Source organism: Alosa sapidissima, chromosome 8, assembly GCF_018492685.1.
Source record: "Alosa sapidissima isolate fAloSap1 chromosome 8, fAloSap1.pri, whole genome shotgun sequence".
Classification (NCBI taxonomy): domain Eukaryota; kingdom Metazoa; phylum Chordata; class Actinopteri; order Clupeiformes; family Clupeidae; genus Alosa; species Alosa sapidissima.
The window spans coordinates 35,617,747-35,635,317 of NC_055964.1; the positions used below are offsets into that span (position 1 = coordinate 35,617,747).

The 17,571-nt window shown below is 42.8% G+C and overlaps 1 protein-coding gene and 1 long non-coding RNA gene across 3 annotated transcripts in view; one reads left to right on the forward strand and one right to left on the reverse strand.

Moving 5' to 3' along the window:
• LOC121715131 overlaps positions 1-17,571 on the forward strand; it is a 315,706-nt gene that overhangs the window by 152,352 nt on the left and 145,783 nt on the right. The window lies entirely within an intron of this gene.
• LOC121715208 lies at positions 10,107-17,556 on the reverse strand. Its single transcript, XR_006033562.1, has 3 exons — positions 17,474-17,556; positions 10,447-10,453; positions 10,107-10,117 (listed from the first exon to the last, which is right to left on the reverse strand). It is a non-coding gene; the product is annotated as an uncharacterized LOC121715208 (long non-coding RNA).

A 17,571-nucleotide genomic window follows, 5' to 3' on the forward strand; every position in this document is an offset into this window, starting at 1 on the left:
ATAGTGTGAGTTCAGAGTTGGGAAATGTTTGAGAGTGCTGAGGAGTGAATGTGTGCAAAGTCAGTATAGTGTGAGTTCAGAGTTCGGATGGCCTGGGGATAAAAACTTCTCCTGAGTCTCTCAGTTCTGGCTTTGTGACTACATAGGCGTCTTCTTGATTTCAGCGGTAGGAATAATCCATTGTTAGGATGAGAAGAGTCCTTCAGAATCTTTTGGGCTCTTAGGAGTACTCTTCTGGAATAGATATCTTGTAGAGCAGGGAGTTGAGTTCTTATAGTACGTTCAGCTGAGCGCACTACTCTCTGCAGAGTACTACAATCTCTAACTGTGGAGTTCCCATACCAGGTGATGATGCTACCAGTTAGAACACTCTCAACCGCTGAAGTGTAGAAGGCCTTCATGATGGATGTAGAAACTTTGAATTTCCTTAGCTGACGAAGGAAGTAGAGTCGTTGTCTGGACTTCTTCAGAACATATTGAGTGTTAACAGTCCATGTTAAGTCTTCAGTAATGTGGACACCAAGGTATTTAAAACTTGTGACTCTCTCTACAGGTTGCCCGCTGATCATTAGTGGGGTGTAACTGTAGTTCTGCTGCTGCCTTCTGTAATCCACTACCATTTCCTTGGTTTTATTGATATTCAGTGTCAAGCTGTTAGATTGACACCACTGTGCCACCTCATCAACCTGATCCAAGTAGAACTGTTCATTGTTGTTACTAATCAGGCCCAAGATCACTGTGTCATCTGCAAACTTGATGATGGAGGTATGACTACTGTTGGCTTTGCAGTCATGTGTGTAGATGTTGTACAGCAGTGGACTCAAAACACAGCCTTGGGGAGCACCAGTGCTGATGGTTAATGAGTCAGATGTCAGACCCCCCACTCTAACCACTTGTGAACGGTTGGTGAGGAAGTCAAATATCCAGTGACACAGGGTGGTGTTCAGTCCTAAGGCCTTCATCTTTGTGACCAAGGTGAGAGGTACTATCGTGTTGAATGCTGAACTAAAGTCAATGAACAGCATCCTCACATAATTCCCATTCCCCTCCTCCAGGTGAGTTAAGGTGGTGTGCATGAGGTTTGAGATGGCATCCTCTGTAGACCTGTTGGCTCTGTAAGCAAATTGGAGGGGGTCGAAGGAGGCAGGGAGGGATGAGCAGATAATGTTTTTCACAAGCTTCTCAAAACACTTCATCACTGTAGACGTCAGGGCTACTGGGCGGTAGTCATTCAGACATGATGGACTTTTGTTTTTCGGTACTGAAACAATAACAGACTGCTTGAGGCAAGTAGGAACTGTCTCTTGAGCCAATGATGTGTTAAAGATATAAGTGAACACAGGAGCTAACTGAGCAGCGCAGGATTTCAAAACCCTGTTAGAAATTCCATCCGGTCCAGTAGCTTTTCTACAATTTACCCTCCTAAAGGCATTGCTCACATCGACCTGACAATATCCTGGCCGGACTACTGTCAGTAATATAAACATTTGAAATGAACATGATTTCTTAATGTCTAGTGACATATCAGGGCCATTTTATGATTAATTGAAATACATTTCTTACATACGGTTCCTTTAATTATACCACAACATAATGTACTGGAGGTGCACAGCACATAGGGAGAACAGTACAGCTACTAAGACTCTGCTTTGCGTCGTGCCTAGCAACGCCCCTTAGCTGTTCTAAAATGCGTGGAACCTACGGCCTCTCGGGGATTATTGCTTAATTATACCACAACAGACCTGTCAATTATTATCACAATGGAGTTATACATTTTGAGGATATTTTTAACATGAAATACCATGAAACATGTATGATATGTCAACTGAAGAATGGATGTTTTTTTTTTATACCACAGCTCATTCCATCATGAGAGGCCTCCATCACCTGTGCCCACTCGTGTGTCCATGAAAAGTGACCATTCAGTGGATCGCATCATACACTTCAAACATGATGTCACAGATGGAACAAGGCAAGTCCTTAAACAGACTCATAGAATGAGCACTCTGTGACTGGATCGTTGAAATGTTCACAGCTTACAATATAATTGATTAAAACAGTGAGGATAGATGAGCAAATCAACTCTTATTGCCCAAACTGACAGTGTTGCTAACTGTGTTGACAATGTTAGCACTCTCATTAATGACCTCCTATTATGAAGTATGAATTATTTCATTGTGTGTGTGTGTCGAGGGCATGGCCTTTAACACACACAACAAGATTTATGCTAACTGACCACATGAGAAATGAGCTCATTTACTGTTTTGCTAACAACTTCAGAAGGCTGTTTCAGATGCATGGTTTTAGTCTAATGTGGCTTGTGAGACTTTGTCTAAAGAAATCTGTCTATTTTTGTAAGCATTCCATATATCACCAGATGTACAGTAATGTACACTTTAAGGCGAGCACAGCAAAAGTTATTCTGACAAGTTTGCTTAAAACAAAACTCAATATGATTTAATTTATTTCTACAACGTATAATATGATGTGGATGCATTGAATCAGTGTGTGTTGTTTTCCCCTTAAAGATAGGGTTGGTGATAATAGAGAAAGACTATATTTTCAGTGCTCCATGGTTGGCAACTAACAGCAGCAGTTTGATTGGATGTAGTAGTGTTGTGTGTGTGCAGGTGCACACTCTTTGATTGTGTTTATGGACCCAAGGGTGTGTGCAGCCCCCCAAAAAAAGTTTCAGAATAAGTTTCAGAATAATCTCCTGGTGAAGCATGAAACACTGTTAGATGGCTTACTAACACTATCCCTTTAATGCTAAATACTCAAACACTGTTCCTTTAATGCTAAATACTCAAACACTATTCCTTTAATGCTAAATACTCAAACACTATTCCTTTAATGCTAAATACTCAAACACTGTTCCTTTAATGCTAAATACTCAAACACTACTCCTTTAATGCTAAATACTCAAACACTACTCCTATAATGCTAAATACTCAAACACTATTCCTTTAATGCTAAATACTCAAACACTATTCCTTTAATGCTAAATACTCAGGGCCCAAAATGAAGGAAGCAAACCTGATGCCGTCAATGACCAGTTCACCCAGGAGGACCTCAAGCACATATTCCAGGTTTGGATGCAGCCGTATAGTACTTTGCACTGTTGCACTGTTTGCACACCATAACAATACTAATAGATAATAATATTTGTATTATTAATATGACACTGGTTATTATGACTGCCGCTAGCGGTCATAAAGGTTTAGTCAGAATGTTTATTTTCTTTCAGATTTATTTTCAATAATTTTGTGTCAATGATTGCCGGACCACTGAAAGACCTTGATGGGCATGTAGCCCCACTAGCAGGACACAGAACCATTGATGTTTGTTTTGATCCGTCGCCCACCCCAGTTTTCTGTGAATATCTCGAGAATCGTAGAGCCTAGGTTGACCCAATTTCTTTTGTATGTTGGTCTCAAGGGGCCATCTCAACTCATTCCATAACCACTCATTTGCCGTATAGCGCCACCTAGTTAAAAATGAAAAAACAAAAATTAGGTGTTGTAATCATAGGTGTCTTTGACATATTCAAAATTGCACGAAATTTGAAGTGTATGATCATTATGAAGTTTCGTGGAATTCCGTTCATGGGGGGCCGTATAATAAATTATTTTATGTGTACATTTAGTGACTACACCAATCGGCCTGTAGATGGTGGAGTTGAGCAAAGGGTTGCTCACACACACACACACACACACACACACACACACACACACACACATACACGTACAGGCAAATCTCAACAAAGCCCCACTGTAATGAAATACTCCAGGAATGCACATACCCCAGCCCACCACCAAATATGGTAAACAGGTGAAATCTGTGCCACCACTTCACGCAGCTCAGCTACAGGAAGTCCATCTTCATAATAGCGGTGTCACAATACCAAATATGGTATGGTAAATCTGTGCCACCACTTCACGCAGCTCAGCTACAGGAAGTCCATCTTCATAATAGCGGTGTCAAAATAGAAAACATTCAGTAGTCGGTACCAGTAATATTACATGATTCTCGATGCCAAATTCGATACCACAGTACAAAAAATGGATTTTCTAAGATCCCATGTACTTGAACTTGAATACGACATACAAAACATAGTACAATAGAACATAGAACAACATAATATGGTCGTAGTGCAACTTACAGCGTAACTCTCGCCAAAATGCATTCTAGGGTGTTTTTGTGAATGTACCCAAGTCAAACCATCGTTTAAAAGCATAATTATGTCTGAAGCGCCACTTTTAAGCTTGTGTCTGTGTTGTTGTTTTCGGGTGAAATGGCCTTTTGTACGGGAGGTTACATAGCACATAGTGATTTGTATAGGAGCTGGTTGGATGTTAAACTGCATTTCGTTGTACTGGTTGTCCTTACTTGTGCAATGACCATAAAGTTGAATCTAATCTAATCTAATCTAATGTGAGACAGCAAGGGTGTGTATGTGCATGCGCGCAAACTGCACATGGTAGTGGTATTCCGTCCCTGCATATACTTCCGTATTTTGAGGTTACATTGCACATATAGTGATTGTATAAGAGCTTGCAGAATCTTATATTCCCACCTAAACTATGGTTAGTAGTCATTGGCTGCAAGGCAATATTCATGTGGATGTCCAGAAAACCATGAGGGGGCGCTAAACCTGTTAAAATGGACCATTTCATTCTCCACCTTAGGGCTGTAAATGGGCTTGTAAAATAACATCTAAGCGTGTCTTGACAGACCATAGGTGCATACCTTCTATGGTAACATCACAGAACAGGATAAAATGCTAAGTACTCTAGGAGACATCTGGCAATTTTTCACATAGATCTTGGTTTTCTCAAGGTCACCAAGTACAGTCAGTAAACCGTTTTTTGGTTGTCTCGAGAAATGGAGATCTATGTAGAGTTGAAGAAGAAACTGGGTTAGTATGCAGCAGCCTAAAAAAGGCTGGCATCATTGTTTACATTGTACCGTACAGAACAGTTACAATATGGTCTTATTCAAATCCTGCGTAGTGTAACCAGATATTTGTACACTAGATGCTTGAGGAGAAGATCATCACCTTTGTGAAGAATGAGGTGAGGAGATTCAAGAATATTGTAAGTCCAGATTACCAAGAAAAGTTTGAAGGTAAAGAGGAGGATGAGAATGATGCCAGAGAAGGGGCTCTCAAGATGGCACTGCACTTCCTGAGGAACATGGAGCAGAAAAATATTGCTGACAAACTGCAAGAAAGTAAGAAATGTTACTTTATTTGTATTTGCTTTGGTTTTCATCAATACGCTACATTAGAGAAACAGAAATGTCACTGGTGTCAGTGCCTAGTATTGCATTTGTTGTGAACTGTATGTCTGTGGTGTCAGTGGCTTGCTAAACATGGTTATTTTGTATGCTTTATTTTTTGTGAATTAGATAAACAGGATGTAGTTTGTCAAACTGATCTGAAGAGAAATCTCAAGAACAAGTACCAGAGTGTGTTTGAAGGAATACCCAAGCAAGGGAGCTCTGCTCTCCTAGAAAAGATCTACACAGAGGTCTATATCACAGAGGGAGGAAGTGGAAAAGTCATTGAGGAGCATGAAGTCAGGCAGATTGAATCCATATCCAAGAGACCAGCTGGACAGGAGACACCAATCAAATTTAGAGACATCTTTAAGCCCTTACCTGGCCAAGACAAGCCAATCCGACGTGTCATCACAAAGGGAGTAGCTGGCATTGGCAAAACTGTCTCAGTTCAAAAGTACATCCTGGACTGGACTGAGGGAAAAGAAAACCAAGATGTCCACTTCATTTTTCCGCTGCCTTTTCGGGAGCTCAACACCCTGAAAGAAAAACATCTTTCATTGATGGATCTTCTCCACCACTTTTTCTCAGAAATAAAGCCGTTAACGTTTCCCAGCCAGGGAAAGTACAAAGTGTTGTTCATCTTTGATGGTCTAGATGAATGCCGACTCCGACTAGACTTCTGGAGAAATGAGATATTGACTGAAGTGACACAGACCACGTCATTGGATGTTCTCCTGACAAATCTCATCAAGGGTAATCTACTTCCCTCTGCTCTCCTTTGGATCACTTCTCGACCAGCAGCAGCCAATCAAATTCCGCCTCAGAATATTGACCGAGTCACAGAAGTACAAGGGTTCAGCGACCCTCAGAAGGAGGAGTACTTCAGAAGGAGAATATGTGATCAGAAACTTGCCAACAAAGTCATTTCTCATATTAGATCATCAAGAAGTCTCCACATTATGTGCCACATACCAGTGTTTTGCTGGATTGCTGTTAATGTTCTTGAGGTTCTTCTTGAGATGTCTGGAGTTGAGCAAGTTCCAAAGACTCTGACGGAGATGTACACATATTTCCTTGTATTTCAAACCAAGCAGAGGAGTCTGAAGTTTGAAGGAGTTTATGACACAGATCCACAGTGGAACCGGGCTAGTCTGATCGCTCTTGGAAAGTTGGCCTACGAACAGCTGGAGAAGGGCAACCTGATCTTTTATGAAGATGACCTGAGTGACAGTGGTATTGATGTCAGAGAAGCAGCAGTACACTGTGGAATTTGCACCCAGATCTTTCATGAAGAGTCAGGCCTTCATCAGGAAAAGTTGTACTGTTTTGTGCACCTGAGCATCCAGGAATATCTTGCAGCTTTGTATGTGATCCTGATGTTTATAACGGAAGGGAAAGATCTCATGTCCCCACAGCAGGCCCCCAGAGCTGTTGAAAGCAGTCCAGTGCATAACTCCATGACGACTTTGCAGAAGAGTGCTGTGGACAAAGCCTTGGAACATGAAGATGGGCACTTTGATCTTTTCCTCCGTTTCCTTCTTGGCCTCTCTCTGGAATCCAACCAGAAGCTCCTACGTGGCCTACTACAGAGAGTACACAATGAAGGCAAAGAGGAAATAACCAGTTACATTAAGACAAAGATCAGGGAGATTCCATCATCAGAAAAAGTTGTCAACCTGTTCCACTGTCTGAATGAAGTCAATGATCACTCCTTAGTGACGGAGGTCCAGAGCTTCCTGAGTGCAGGGACACTTTCAGCAGCCAAACTCTCATCCACACAGTGGTCAGCTCTCATGTTTATGCTTCTGACATCAGAAGAAAAGCTGGATGTATTTGACTTGAAGAAGTACAGCAGATGTGATGAATGTCTCCTAAGGCTGCAACCAGTGATGGAGGAATCCCAAAAGGCTCTGTGAGTAGGATAGCAATATGTATTGGCAGAAATGGAGGGAGGTATATTGTTTAAGTTGATATTAAGTGTGATTAAGAAGCACAACTACACTGTTGTACTTATGCTGTTAAAGTCTTCTCCAGAGAGTCTAGTAACGAGTGGAATGTTTTTCCCTTAAGGCTGAACAGTTGTGGGCTCACTGAGAGGAGCTGTGCAGGTCTGGCATCTGTCCTCACCAAAGCATCTTCAAGGCTGAAAGATCTGGACCTCAGTGACAACAATATTGGAGACAGTGGGGTCCAAAAATTATGTTGTGGACTGGGTAACCCAAACTGTGCACTGGAGACACTCAGGTAAGACATTTACACACAAACACTGCATCCAACATTGCATGACCATGCCTACTGAATTTAAACTGATACAGAGCATAGGATTGTAAAATAAATGGGTCTGCTTTAATGTCTTTGAAAAGTACATGAATAATAAATAGAAGTATGTGTATACCTACAGTGCCTTTAAAATGTATTCACCCCCTTATAATTTGGTGCTTTTGACAAGAATTTACAAAAAAATATGCCTCTTTAAAGGTGCAGTCAGCAGTTGCACAGGAAGTTGCATTTAGGTCATTCTGTGTCAAATTAAATTAGGAAAAATACTAAATGAGTTTCAAATACAAAACACCGTTTAAGATGTGGCTCAAAGTTTGTATACTTAATATTTAGATCCCAAAACTGTAAAATATTTTTGTTAAATTCCAATGTTTTCATAATTTTCTTCACCCTTGATCTTTTTTTAGACTCTCAGAAAGGTGTTATCTTGGAGGCCATGTTTAGGCATTAATATCTTGAAAAGTATTATTCCCAGCCTGCTCAAACTTTGTAAGGTGAAAGACAGACATGTTCTCAGTATGATTAGACCATTAAGAGTTTGTGCTGCATGCCCATTAGTTTTACATAGGGCCCTACATATCGAACAAAATGCAAAGTTGGTGACATTGAGGGTCTTCTAAACTCAGTTTTTGTATCCATATAGATAGATAGATAGATAGATAGATAGATACTTTATTGATCCCTAGGCGAAATTCAAGGTCACAGTAGCATACAGACAGTGTTGGGAGGGTTACTTTCAAAACGTATTCCGTTACAGAATACAGAATGCATGCCCAAAAATGTAATTTGTAACATATTCCGTTACGTTACTCAATCTGAGTAACGTATTCTGAATACTTAGATTACTTCCGCATTGAATTGCATTTTATAAGTGTAGGAATGAGGCCATCAAATCTTGCTTAGGCCTACTAAAAAGGCCTATTCTGGTGTGTTCTTCTGTTCCAAATGGCTGAAATGTTAGGCCCACATAGGAGAATGTAAAGCCAACTAAGCTACCTGATACAACTTTAGCAAGGTGACCACTAAAACTACAGCAGGCGACTAGGCTAATTAAAACAAACAAAATAAATAGGCTACTTTAAGGGCGTAGCCATAAATTATAATTAAGGTGTGCCTGTGAGATTTTTCGGTGGCATCAACCCAGTGAGGGGCGCATATGACAGGTGGAACGCAAATGACCTGTAAAGGTAAACACTATAGGCTATATCAGTGCTCTCAAAATGAACGTGATCGTGTAATGACAATCAAAAACCGCACGTTAAAATATGCTACTCACAAGAATAATCTTCAGAGGCTGCACCATATAATTCATTTTAAAATGTAAATGTAGATCTAATTAGAAAAAAAAATAATCCATGAAGCTATTTTAAGTTAGAATAAAAAACTTAGAATGCAGTGCCTATTTTAGAGATTGGTTTTATTGTAGGTCTAAATCAACACGTGAACTAGGCTTTGTTTATTGATTAGCAAACTGTGTAACCGATTGGCCGAAGTAGCTTGAGCTATTAATACTTGGGAAAATATCCTTTGAACAGACATCAGGAATTTGCTGTGCAAATAGTCATTTCAGGGTCTCCGATGACGCGTCCATAATGCGTGCTGGCTGTGTTTTGAGGCTAGTGCAAGACGGCGGGGCTTGGATTTAAACATGGAAAGAATTTCATCATAGATTGCTTTCAGGAGCTTCTGGGAAATGGAGTTGCCTTCATTTATTTAGAGAGTGAATACACTTATGAAACAGAGAAGTATCGTCATGTAATCCATTGATTACAACAATGTAACTGTATTCTAAATACCAACTATTTAACTTGTAACTGTATCGGAATACAGTTACTCATAATTTGTATTCTGAAAACATAACGCCGGTACATGTATTCCGTTACTCCCCAACACTGCATACAGACAACATACACACACACACACATTCACTAACAGCAGAAAAAGTAATTATACCGATCAAGGATCAAGAATACTTTTATTGTCATTCATCTTGTAACATGTTGAGCGAAATACAGTACTGAGTTCTCATTAGATCAGGAGGAATTTAGCTCTGAATACAATCTAATAAGTTAAAATCAACAAATAAGTAGCAATATTAAAAATCTAGAGACACTAAAAATACTGAGACAGCAGCATTGGAGTAGCAGCAGATAGTTAAAGTGCAACATATTCAGGGCCTGGTAGGGTCGGCAGTCAGATAGTCTCACAGCAGCGTGTGTGTGTGTGTGTGTGTGTGTGTGTGTGTGGGGGGGGGGGGGGGGTCTGAACTTGTAACCGGAGGGTTGCCGGTTCGAGCCCCGACCAGTGGGCCGCAGCTGAAGTGCCCTTGAGCAAGGCACCTAACCCCTCACTGCTCCCCGAGCGCCGCCGTTGAAGCAGGCAGCTCACTGCGCCGGGATTAGTGTGTGCTTCACCTCACTGTGTGTTCACTGTGTGCTGTTTGTGTTTCACTAATTCACCGATTGGGTTAAATGCAGAGACCAAATTTCCCTCACGGGATCAAAAGTATATATACTTATACTTATACTTATACAAACAATAAAACACTAGGCCTCTGCTTTATACAAGCTGCACCGGTGTCTTTCTATAGCCTTTGGCCTGAATAATTTCCTGGTCAAATGAAAAATGCTGTCATATATACAGTACAGGGTTTCCGTTGTCCGGTAATTACCGGACATTGGCCGAAAAAAAAAAATTAAATGTCCGACAAAATTAAATCTCTCCGGTCAAATTGTCCGATTGAAATTGGCTAATAATCCTGTCCCCTAACGCAATCTGAATTTGAGAATAAGCCTTAATATGTAAGCCTATATTATACGTCCTCTGGCTATGTTTTTAAATGAACAGGCTCTACCATTTGAAAAGTAAGCTATTAAACAACACGCATAGCCTATGCTGCATTTCAAATAGGAAGCGCACGCTTAAAACGACCATGTTAAACAACCGGTTACCACTATTTTAAAACATTGTTTCTGTTCCGTAACATAAAAAAATCATAAAGTTTCTGGTTTCGTTTTTGTTCCATGAACCATTTCAAAGCCTTGTGGTAGAAGTTAACCAGGATCTGAGAAGACAGGTGTACCTTCTTTAGTTTCCTCAGGAAGAAGAGACACTGGTGAGCCTTCTTGATCAGGGTAGAGGTGTTGAGGGTCCAAGAGAGATCCTTAGAGATGTGGACACCCAGAAACTTGAAGCTGGTGACACGCTCCGCCTCAGTCCCGTTGATGAGGATGGGGGTGTGTGTGTCAGCTTTTGACTTCCTGAAGTCACAATGATCTCTTTGGTCTTCTTGGTGTTGAGCCAGGTTGTTGTCAGTGCACCACAATATTAATGCTGGACCGCTTCCCTGTAGGCCTATCTCATCATTGTTGCTGATGAGACCAATCACTGTAGTGTCGTCTGCAAACTTGACGATGGTGTTAGAGCCATGTACAGGTGTGCAGTTGTAGGTGAAGAGGGAGTAAAGGAGAGGGCTCAGCACACAGCCCTGTGGTACGCCGGTGTTCAGGGTGAGGGTTGAGGTCTGATTATCTAACCTAACAGACTGAGGTCAGTTGGTTAGGAAGTCCAGAATCCAGTTACAGAGGGAAGTTTTGATGTCCAGTTCACTGAGTTTGGTGATCGATGGCGGATGGTTGGAGGCGATGATGGTGTTGAATGTTGAACTAAAGTCAATTGTCACAAACACCTTGGCTCAAGGGTAAGGACATAGGGAGACTGACACCGTCGGGTAACGTTTAAATAATAAGCTGAAGTTTATTTACAAATATGTATATAAGTCAGTAAGTGGGAAGCAACAAAAGATCAAATAAAGTGTCGTGTGTCAGCAATGTGTATGTGTAGTGCATAAAGAAAAGGCAATTGGAGTAGCCGCAGCCAGCTCTCAGCAGCGTCAAGCCAGAACAGGACAGAGAGGCCGAATGACAGAGAGTCCATTGACACAGAGCCATGCCCCTCATTAATGGCAATCCACTGGAACACACACTGACAATGGGTCAGAAACGCTTAGGCTGAAACGCGTCTGTGGACATGGCATTAATAAATAAGTAAAGAGAATATACTTGAGAGTGCGTTTTTTCTATTCTAAATCCACTGGAACTCTCCAGCTCCTCCTGCAGGTTGAAAGACAGACATGCCAAACAGGAACTACATGCCTAGTGCTCAGAGGCACCATAAAGGCAGGAACAACATGCCTAGTGCTCAGAGGCTCCATAAAGGCAGGAACAACATGCCTAGTGCTCAGAGGCTCCATAAAGGCAGGAACAACATGCCTAGTGCTCAGAGGCTCCATAAAGGCAGGAACTACATGCCTAGTGCTCAGAGGCTCCATAAAGGCAGGAACTACATGCCTAGTGCTCAGAGGCTCCATAAAGGCAGGAACAACATGCCTAGTGCTCAGAGGCTCCATAAAGGCAGGAACAACATGCCTAGTGCTCAGAGGCTCCATAAAGGCAGAGGGAGGAAAAGGGGTCACGCCTCACGGCACGGCAAAGCACAATGAACAGGATTTTCACATAGGTGTAGCTTAAGGTGTGACAGGGCGGAGTGAAGTGCCGTAGAGATGGCATCCTCCGTGCTCCTGTTCTGACGGTAGGCAAATTGGAAGGGGTCCAGTGAGGGTGGTAAGCAGATCTTGAGGTGGGCCAGGACCAGCCTCTCGAAGCACTTCATGATGATGGGGGTGAGTGCAACTAGACATCATTAAGGCTCGTTGCAGTGGAGTGTTTTGGCACCGGCACGATGGAGGTGGTTTTAAAGCACGCAGGGACAGCTGCCTGGGCTAGTGACAGGTAAACTATGTCAGTCCAATCCACAGGAGTTTGACATCACTGTTCAGCCATGGCTTCTGATTAGGGAAAGTGGTAATCTGTTTGAGGGTGGTGACACTGTTGAAGTTGATACAGTCCAGAAGGAAGGAGGCAAACACTCTCCAGTCAGTGTTTCCAAAACGCTGCTGAAGTGCCGAGTCAGCTCCCTCTGGTCACACTTTGACAGTCCTCATTGTGGGTTTCACACACATTTCATGAGTGCTGAGTACGTGGGCAGTAGAAACAATGAGGTGGGGGAGGGGAACGTCTTTGTATGCCTCAGCGATGTTAGTGTAGACATGGTCCAAAGTCTTGTCTCTAGTGGGGCATGATACATTTAGATGGAATTTAGGCTGTACAGTCTTTACTTTCAGTCTTTACCCGTGACAATGTAGGCTGCCTTGAGATGCAAAGTTTGTTGTTAAGTATAAGTATATATACTTTTTTGATCCCGTGAGGGAAATTTGGTTGTTTACTGATAGCAGAATGCAGTTCTTTCATGGCAAGCTTAGCGTTAGCATCTGGTATATAGGCAGCCATCACAACAGTAGATGTAAACTCCCTGGGCAGATAGAAAGATCTACACTTCTCGGTGATGGTAGTGTCCGTGCACCAAGTTTTGTTTACATAAATGCACAAACCCCCACCTCTGGTCTTACCGCAGCATCTAGCTAGCTCAATAGGGCTGTTGGGTATTTTGCTGTTAAGCCAAGGTTCTGTGATAATCATGATGTTGCAGTCCATTATCAGTCTGTGTGTGGTGATCTGCAGCCACAGTTCATTCATTTTGTTTCACCAGGGAGCGAACATTGGCTTTGTTTACATTTTCTGGCCCATCTGAGGTTTCTTCCAGTCGGTCTGGCGGAGTTCTTAGGTCTCACTGAATTAGCAATCTCTGGGATTACGCTGATAAAGATGTCGGGATTGCAGGAACCGATGTCCAAAAGTTCCTGTCGGGTGTACAATATGTACGCTTATCTGTTTGTACCGAAAATACTTGAAATAAACAAGCATATTACCACTAATTCACAAAATCTGGAGAGACATAGGGCATTGCATCCGCGCTGCCATCTTGGTCATTTAGACCCCTGTTAAAATCCCCAAAGCACAGGAATGCAGAGCACTGAGGAACTCATTGCACCAACGAGGAACCACTGAGGAAAACAGTCTTGAATTAGACCTTGCCTTTATGGCTGGTCTACACAACAGACACTCATCAGAAGACCGCAGTGGGTGATTGGGGCTGTAAAGCTGGATCAATGAGTTGAAATAGCAGGGAGCTGATCCAGTAAACGTCCTCTGGGCCAAGGTGAGAGATCAAAGTTTCAAAGTCAAAGTCAGCTTTATTGTCAATTTCTTCACATGTTCCAGACATACAAAGAGATCGAAATTACGTTTCTCACTATCCCACGGTGAAGACAAGACATATTTTACCAATTTAAGTCCACAGACAAACATAACATTCAAGTAAACAAAAAAGTAAGTAAATAAGAGGGCACATATAATAATGAAAAAAATAAGAGCAGCAAAATTTGGTTGAAATTGTGCATAGACAGTCAATAAAATACTAGTGCAAAGTCAGGCCAATAAAAGGCTTGTGTAGTTCTGTTTGACCTAAGTAAGAAAGAAAGTGACATAGTGGTGCAAGTTATGTAAGAGCAGCAGATGTGTTGTGTTTTCAGGACAACAACAAGTTGTAAAGTGTACAAGTGTGCAAGTGTGCAAGTGGAGTAGTGCACGCGGCCATTGTGGGTCCAATGTCCAGGATGTTATGTAGCTGAGGGTGGAGGGGGGAGAGGAGGGAGAGAGTTCAGCATCCTTACAGCTTGGTGTATGAAGCTGTTGGTGAGTCTGGTAGTGCGGGAGCGCAGGCTTTTTTAGATTTACATGTAATGCTGGCCACTATAGGAAGCCAATGAAGAGTAACTAAGAGAGGAGTTACATGTGTCCTTTTTGGCTGATTAAAGACCAGGGGCCAAAGGTTCAAAGACTTGCGTTGAATTCATACTAAAACAGTATGTACGTGCAAACCTGGAAAGTAGCGTACTCACAGAACAAAAATCTGATGCATGAAACTCTGCTCACGCAGCATTCCACACAGCTTTTCTTTGTAAATCCCAATTAACATGAAATTAAGCGCACATGCACAAGCACTACACTCCACCCTAAATTACACTCATTTTAATATGCTTACTAGAAGGCCTTTCGAGAGCACAGCCTTTGCGAAGAGAAAATGGCTGCAATACTAATTACAATGAAGAATAAATGATGAATCCATCCTTTCGAACCTGCTCCAAAATGTAATAATTGAAATCAGCAAATTAAAAAAAAAGTTTATTTACACCAAATTCAAGGTGAAAGTGCTCCTTTCCGACCAAATTGCAAGAATCTTACGTTTATCATCCATAGGCTAATTAAAAAAACAGTAGGAGTGGCAGAGCGGGGTGGTGGCTGTTAGGGTCAGAGACTGCGGCCGATCCGACCCTGCGCCAGATTTAAAGCAGTCAGGGGGCGACTGGAATGTGAAGAGGGGGCGTTGGCAAAAACCTGCATGCAGCGTGCAGTTGTACACCTACTAGCAATTACCTGATGCTGTGCTATCTCACACATACACACACACAGAACTGCACCAGTAGTGCTATCTCACACATACACACACACACAGAACTGCACCAGTAGTGCTATCACACACATACACACACACAGAACTGCACCAGTAGTGCTATCACACACATACACACACACTGCACCAGTAGTGCTATCACACACATACACACACACAGAACTGCACCAGTAGTGCTATCGCACACATACACACGCACAGAACTGCACCAGTAGTGCTATCACACACATACACACACACGCACTGCACCAGTAGTGCTATCACACACATACACACGCACTGCACCAGTAGTGCTATCACACACATACACACACACAGAACTGCACCAGTAGTGCTATCACACACATACACACACACAGAACTGCACCAGTAGTGCTATCTCACACATACAGACGCACAGAACTGCACCAGTAGTGCTATCACACACATACACACACACAGAACTGCACCAGTAGTGCTATCACACACATACACACACACTGCACCAGTAGTGCTATCACACACATACACACGCACTGCACCAGTAGTGCTATCACACACATACACACGCACAGAACTGCACCAGTAGTGCTATCACACACATACACACACACGCACAGAACTGCACCAGTAGTGCTATCACACACATACACACACACAGAACTGCACCAGTAGTGCTATCACACACATACACACACACGCACTGCACCAGTAGTGCTATCACACACATACACACGCACTGCACCAGTAGTGCTATCACACACATACACACACACACAGAACTGCACCAGTAGTGCTATCACACACATACACACACACAGAACTGCACCAGTAGTGCTATCTCACACATACAGACGCACAGAACTGCACCAGTAGTGCTATCACACACATACACACACACAGAACTGCACCAGTAGTGCTATCACACACATACACACACACTGCACCAGTAGTGCTATCACACACATACACACGCACTGCACCAGTAGTGCTATCACACACATACACACGCACAGAACTGCACCAGTAGTGCTATCACACACATACACACACACGCACAGAACTGCACCAGTAGTGCTATCACACACATACACACACACAGAACTGCACCAGTAGTGCTATCACACACATACACACACACGCACTGCACCAGTAGTGCTATCACACACATACACACGCACTGCACCAGTAGTGCTATCACACACATACACACACACAGAACTGCACCAGTAGTGCTATCACACACATACACACACACAGAACTGCACCAGTAGTGCTATCTCACACATACAGACGCACAGAACTGCACCAGTAGTGCTATCACACACATACACACACACAGAACTGCACCAGTAGTGCTATCACACACATACACACACACAGAACTGCACCAGTAGTGCTATCACACACATACACACGCACTGCACCAGTAGTGCTATCTCACACATACACACACACTGCACCAGTAGTGCTATCACACACATACACACACACTGCACCAGTAGTGCTATCACACACATACACACACACGCACTGCACCAGTAGTGCTATCACACACATACACACGCACTGCACCAGTAGTGCTATCACACACATACACACGGACACAGAGCACCAGTAGTGCTATCACACACATACACACACACAGAACTGCACCAGTAGTGCTATCTCACACATACACACACACAGAACTGCACCAGTAGTGCCATCACACACATACACACACACAGAACTGCACCAGTAGTGCTATCACACACATACACACGCACTGCACCAGTAGTGCTATCACACACATACACACGGACACAGAGCACCAGTAGTGCTATCACACACATACACACGCACTGCACCAGTAGTGCTATCACACACATACACACGCACAGAACTGCACCAGTAGTGCTATCACACACATACACACACACAGAACTGCACCAGTAGTGCCATCACACACATACACACGCAGAGCTGGTGAGGTGTCTAGCAGTGGAGGTGAGGTGTCTCCTGGGCACGGGATTAGGACATCATCATCTGGCTGAAACTGGAAAAGGAAAGTTCATATAGTTAAATGACTAAAGAAAGAGCTCAGGTATAATGCACAGGCACCTTCCCTGCACCTGCACCATGCACACATTTGCACACACACACACACACACACACACACACACACACACACACACACACACACACACACACACACACACACACATACACACACACACACACACACACACACACACACACACAAGGGCAGTTCAGCCATGCCTACTGGTCGGGGTTCGAACCGGCAACCCTCCGGTCTGAAGCGCTAACCAGTAGGCCAGGGCTGCCCCAGTTAGCTGTAGTCTTTGCAATATATTCAAAACACTCGCACAGACACACACACACACAGACAGACACTGTGCACACATTATTTGTAATATACACACAATCTTATTTAACAGATAATTGTCAATTTGACAGATTAAGTATTTACCCTACTTCTCTCTACAGCCTGTCATACTGCAGTTTTGGAGAGGAAGGCTTCAGAGCTCTTGCATCAGCACTGAGATCAAACCCCTCACACATGAGAGAGCTGTGGCTGAGTTTTAATAAAGCAGG